Raw genomic sequence first — 6000 nt, forward strand, 5'->3', positions numbered from 1 at the left:
CACCCAATCTCTCATGGTCATCACCCTATTAGGGGCATTCATTCTCTTCTTCCCTGTCCATCCCTTTTCTGCAACATAAAATATATTTGATTTTTTTTTTGAATCAGAAGAAAGGCTTGCCAGCCTGAAATGTCAACTTTTTGTTCTACTAACAATTTCCATCATTCTCTTTGAATTTATGGCACAATACTCCCAGTACTATAAGTAATAAACAGCACAAGCTCAGCATACATATATGCATACCATAATTCTGGCATTATTTTGCAAAATATATGGAAAACATTTTATAGTAAGGCAGAGTTAACCTATAGTAACCTATAGTAAAGCTAATCTATTATTGTACAGTCGAATATTACAAAAGGCTGAAATGCATCTGACAAGTTTATCAAAACTTTAAGTACTTGGAGGAATATGAAACATTTCAGTCCAATCCATGGAGGTATAGAACATCAAGAAAACATGAAAATAATGTACATCTCAAGGTTTGGATGATAAATAGTAAAATAAACTTTTCTGAAAGACAATTATTTAAAGTTTCAGATGACAAAGCTAACTACATTGAGCCTTTTTAACAGAAATCATGAGGAAGTCATTTAATGGTTTATTAGCAGCAAAGCCACAAGATTCAAATAAACCACTGTCTTTCACAAGCTATTAAACCACATGATATAAAATCTATGAAATAGCTCGCATGGTTTACAATAACAGATCCTGAAACTTGGGAAGAGCATTTTAGAACCGACATCCTACTGCTATCTGTACTTCAGATATGTCCAAGTTCACTTTAAAACTTCAATTTTTGACTTTATGTAATACCAGCCATGGGATAACAATTGTATTTCATGCTGATGCTCAACATCTCTCAAGGAACCAGTACATTTTCAAACTCTTCAAAATTCTTCAGAAACAAGCCAAATCTAATAATTCAAATCTAACCTGTAAAACTTCACAGCAGATGTCCTTTGAAAACTAATCAAAACATCTTATAACCAGGTAAAGGGACCTTAACTGAACAGACATCTCCTTTGAAATGAAAGTTACAAGGAGTTATTGAGGACAAACTGAGAAAAAAGAACTATCTCACTCACCAACCCGAAATTATTATTTCAAACTAATATGGAATGGACCAATAAAGGGCAGTGTATATAGTTCAGTATTATTCAGCATAAAAAAATGTAATATTGTTCACAGCCATGTTGAAATAAAATTAGGCACAAATTTCACTACCTATGGATCCCTCCAGCATTCCTGATTGTGATTACAGAATGTATCACTGTATGCATTAAATGTACACTATAATTTTCAACACCATGACACCCAGAGAAACTGTATAATGTCCATTATGCACATTTTCTTTAATTCAGCTCTTTCTCTTAGAACAAAAGATAACCATTTCAATTTCTCACATTTTAGGTAAGTACTGAAAAGGAATGAAAGCGATATGAAACTTATTTGCAATGGAGATTTGCAGTAACAATATATCTCTATTTCAACTGATGAGAATTTTTTAAATCCATTTAAAATAGAAAGTATTACTAACCCAATGGAAACATTAGACATAACTTTTTTTTGAATGATGAATTGTTAGGATCACTCAACCATACTTAAAGCCTGGTAAAAAAAAAAAAGAAACAAAGTTAGAAACATGTTTATGGGGTTGACAGAACAAACAAAAATTCATACTGAAGGACACAGCAGTGAGAATTAGAGAGTTTCTTAAAACAAATATTGAAAAGATTTAAGGAGCAAACAAATAAATATGTTTGAGATTAGGGGAGGGAAGACAAATCTGTCGGTACTCTTGATCAGGATTCTAGGCAAATATTTAACATGAAGAAATTGTAGATGACAAAACTGCATTCAAGCATGAAACAATCAATAAAAATGGCTGAGAGAATAAAAGATAATAGCAATGTTAGGATGGATGAAAATGCCCTGAATAAAAGAACATGATCAGAAGTTTAACTTAAAAAGGTTCTGACCAGAGTTTGTGAAGGAGTTCATTGCAGATTGAATTGTATCCTGAACACAATTGCTTCTCCTCAGTTTAACTAGAGCTCACTGATAATTGGATTATTTTAAAAAATAGATCAGTACAACACAGAATAGGCCCTTCAACCCACAATGTTGTGCTGAATGCTTCACCTACTCAAGGCCAATCTAAACCTTCCCTCCCATATAGCCCTCCAATTTTCTTTCATCTATTTGTCAACATAGCATGCCCACAACTTAATAACCCTACTCATACGTCTTTGGGATGCAGGAGGAAACCAGACTGCCGAAGGAAACTCACAAGGTCATGAAGAGAATGTACAAACTCCTATAGACAGTGGCAGGAATTCGACCTGGGTCACTGGTGCTGCAAAATGTTATGCCCACTTCTATGTTACTGTGCCACCCTTACAACAATGTCACAACACAATTATTCAGGACAGGATACTCCACCAACTAAGGCTGTGCTAAACCTTTGAAAACTGATATACATTTACACCTCTACCATGTGATATTTTCCTAAGCTTATTCTTTTCACTTCAAGCACAATTTCATATTAAAAGGTATTATGGTATCTTATGTTGCTCTTTCAGTGAGCTTCAGATTTTCTTCCAATTACTTTAAATGTGATACATTTTTGCATCATGATGAGGTAATCTGAGGTCTTTATGGCAATTCCTGAGATAACAGTATAGGGCTAAGGGTTAGAGAAGTAATTATTCAAGATGCTCTGGATATAACCAAGGTGATAGGTTTTGAATAAACCAAGAAGTAAGATCATCTGATGCAACAGCCAATGCTGCAGTAATTACAGAGGATATGGGTAAACAATGAAGGGAGGGTTGAGAGCTTCAAGTGCCCAGAAGTGATCATCCCCAATTGCCCATCCTTGTCCAACTATATTGACACTGTCACAGCCAAGAAAACTGATGAGTGCTTCTACTTCCTCAAGGGGCTAAAGAAATCTAGCATGTCCCTTTGCACCCCAACCAATTGATGCACCATCGTAAGCATCCTATCCAGGTGGCTCACAGCTTGCTTTGGCAACTGCTGTGTCTGAAACCACAAAAAAACTTCCAGAGTCACGGATGCAGCTCAACACACCACAGACACCAGACTCCCCTCCATGGATTCTGTCTACACTTCTCCCATTATCAAAAACCCCACTCACCCTGGCCATTCTCTCTTCTCCCCCTTCTTATCAGGCAGAAGATAAAAATTCCTGAAAGCACATACCAGCCAGGTCAAGGACAGCTTCTACCTGCCATTTAAGGCTATTGAAGGGTTCTTGGTATAAGATGGACTCTTGACCTCAATCTACCTTGGTACAACATTATTGTCTATCTGCAATGTACCTCTGTTGTCATTTTACATTGTATGACTTCAATACAGTTGTCTTGAATTGATCTGCATTGAAAGCAGGCAAGACAAGTGAACCTCAGTGAAACAATGAACCAATTTACTCTCTGTTCAATGACCAGAAAGGAAAGAGGGGTTAAAAACAATACCTGCCAAAGATGAACAAGGCAACTTTTCACAGGGCAGGAAAAATGAGAGGAGAGTGAAAAATTCAGGGTCAGAAGAAATGAAAATGGACATCTGAGTGAAGAAGCCCAGAATAGCAGGCGAGGTTTGAAGAGATAAATAGATTATCTGACTAGGTGCTAGAGAAGTCCAAGAGTTCACAAAGTTCTGCCCCTTTCCAATCCTGATGGCCCGAAACTTCAGCTGTTTATTCACTCAACAGGCACTGCTTGACTTGCTGAGTGCCTCCAACATTTTGTGAGTTGCTCAAGATTTGTAGCATCTGCAGAATCTCTTGTGTTTATTCAAAGTAGGATTGACCAGCAGTTCAAATAAACCTGCTGGGTGTGGGGGAACTGAGATTTTAATCGCATGGTGAACATTAGCAGGCTACAAAATTGTTAATATTCAGTGATGATATGAAAACTTCCACACACAATTACAGTATTACCATCGATTCATTTAAGAGGGTTTAAGCATTTTAGAGATTCCTACTGAAAAAGTTTTATGGTTAGATCGTCTCTTTGGTCATTTGCTCTTCTCTATCAACGGATGACTTATTAATTCCCCAAACTTCTTGCACAACTACTGCTGGCGTAAAATGATTACTCAGTACCTACTGTACACAAAAATGCCATTGGATTAAACCGGTCTATGCCAAGTTTTTTTTGCTGCAAAAAGACTCCTCCCACTCCCAATTTATGCCCCCCCCCCATTCCTTTCTCTCCCCACTAAAGTGAATCTACACTTCTTGCCTCACGTAGTGGCGAGTTTCAGTTTTGTCTTCCACACAAAGATGCTTCTCTAGGCTTCCTTATTAAGCTTAGAATTGTAAATATCAAATGAAGCATCACATGATCCATCTCGCAAGCAGCAAGGATATCAGCAGTGTCCAGAGAGGGTTGTTTTCGAGACAGGTTTAGAATCGGATGAGGAATAGGAAAGGCGTGGGTTAAGAAACCCCTCCAGAATACACAGCGGCCGACCAAAGCAAGGGCCGCCCGCCTGGTAACGGGATCACCATCTCCTCCCGGACAGAGTCGGCCCTGGCGCCGTGGGGTCCTCCGACAGCCTACCTTCCACCTTTTATTTCAACCCATGTCTCCCACCCGGATGACTGAGCCGGCAGTCCATGACTCGTGTCTCGCCTGCAACAACTCACAGCTGCGCCGAGCTTGGCCGCTCACCTGTGGGTGTGTTTTATGCCAGTGACCAGCGCCCTGCCGCCCCACCTTCATAACCCACGCCGCCTCCTTACTCCTCATTCATTCCCAGAGACCCCATCGCCGCCTCCACACTCTCACATACTCATCCTCCTCACGATCGAGACGCTGGGCATCGCGAGATCACGGCGAAGCGGCACGTCGGCTGGCCGAATGCGGCGGGTGACGTCATCCCTCCGCTGCGATGACGTACTCCTCGGGTCGTAACGGGGGGGGGGTCACGCCCTGGTGATTGTTGCCTGGCTGTGATGACGTCATGAAGTCAAAACGTCCAGTTGCCGCCAATGTTCGCGCTTTTGTTTATTATGGATCGGGGATATTATTAATGCCGGCTCAGAGTCAACGGAGACGGGACAGAAAGTGGTCGGAACTCGTGAACATGAATAGAGGGAAATCTGCAGAATTACTTGGAGACTCTCAGATTATCGAATCACAAATGAAACTAAAACTGACACGCCTTATTGCTAATACTGGAAATGACAAGTGTTTTTAGGGTGGGGAGATGCGGAGTGAGTTGTCATCCAGCACGTTGACAGGCCCTTAAACCAACCATGTCCATGTCGACCATTGCACCTCTCTACTAAACACATTTACCTGCATTTTGTCCCAAACATTATATGTCTTGCCAATTCAACTGCTTGCCGAGATGCTTTTTAAATGTTGTGAGAGTACCTGCCGTCACCACTTACTTAGGCAGTACGTTCTGTATTTCAATTAATCTTTGAACCCCCCCCCCCCCAAAGAATCACTCAGTACACTGATGCCCTGTCTTGTTCATCATGGGGAGGGGGGGGGTCGATTTTTAATATCCCCCCCCCCACGCGTATAACTCTATTCCATAGACTTCAAAGGTCAAAAGTTAAAGGTAAATTTATTATCTAAGTATGTCACCATATACAGCGCAGTGATTAATTTTCTTGTGGGCAGAGTCAATAAATCCATAGTAGAATAATAACCATAATAGGTGCCAGCCGGTGGTGTAGTGATGTCAGCACTGGACTTTGGGGCGGATGGTGCTGAGTCGCCATGAGTCATCGCCGACTTGACGGCATGCAACAACAACCATAATGGAATGAAAGACTGCGGTCATGCGGTCATAATGAAAGACCACACCAACCAGCATGTAAAAAACAATAAACTGCACAAACAAAAAGAAAGAAATAATAATAAATTCAGATTCAGATTCAGTTTATTGTCATTTAGAATCCACAATGCAATGCAGTTAAAAAATGAGACAACGTTCCTCCAGAATGATATCACA

General features: G+C 40.3%; 1 protein-coding gene across 4 annotated transcripts in view; it reads right to left on the reverse strand.

The window, feature by feature from the left end:
• slc30a9 (solute carrier family 30 member 9) overlaps positions 1–4918 on the reverse strand; it is a 94366-nt gene extending 89448 nt beyond the window's left edge. For 2 of the 4 annotated variants that reach the window (XM_073064750.1, XM_073064747.1), the window contains exons 1-2: positions 4825–4918; positions 1541–1611 (exon numbers count right to left, since the gene is read on the reverse strand). The gene's annotated coding sequence lies outside the window, so the exon portion shown is untranslated. Of the gene's footprint in view, positions 1–1540; positions 1612–4703 lie in introns of all 4 variants that reach the window. The other 2 variants (XM_073064749.1, XM_073064746.1) reach the window with 1 other exon arrangement.
• Positions 4919–6000: the final 1082 nt, after the last annotated feature.

The sequence above is a fragment of the Hemitrygon akajei genome, chromosome 13 (assembly GCF_048418815.1).
Source record: "Hemitrygon akajei chromosome 13, sHemAka1.3, whole genome shotgun sequence".
NCBI classification, from domain to species: domain Eukaryota; kingdom Metazoa; phylum Chordata; class Chondrichthyes; order Myliobatiformes; family Dasyatidae; genus Hemitrygon; species Hemitrygon akajei.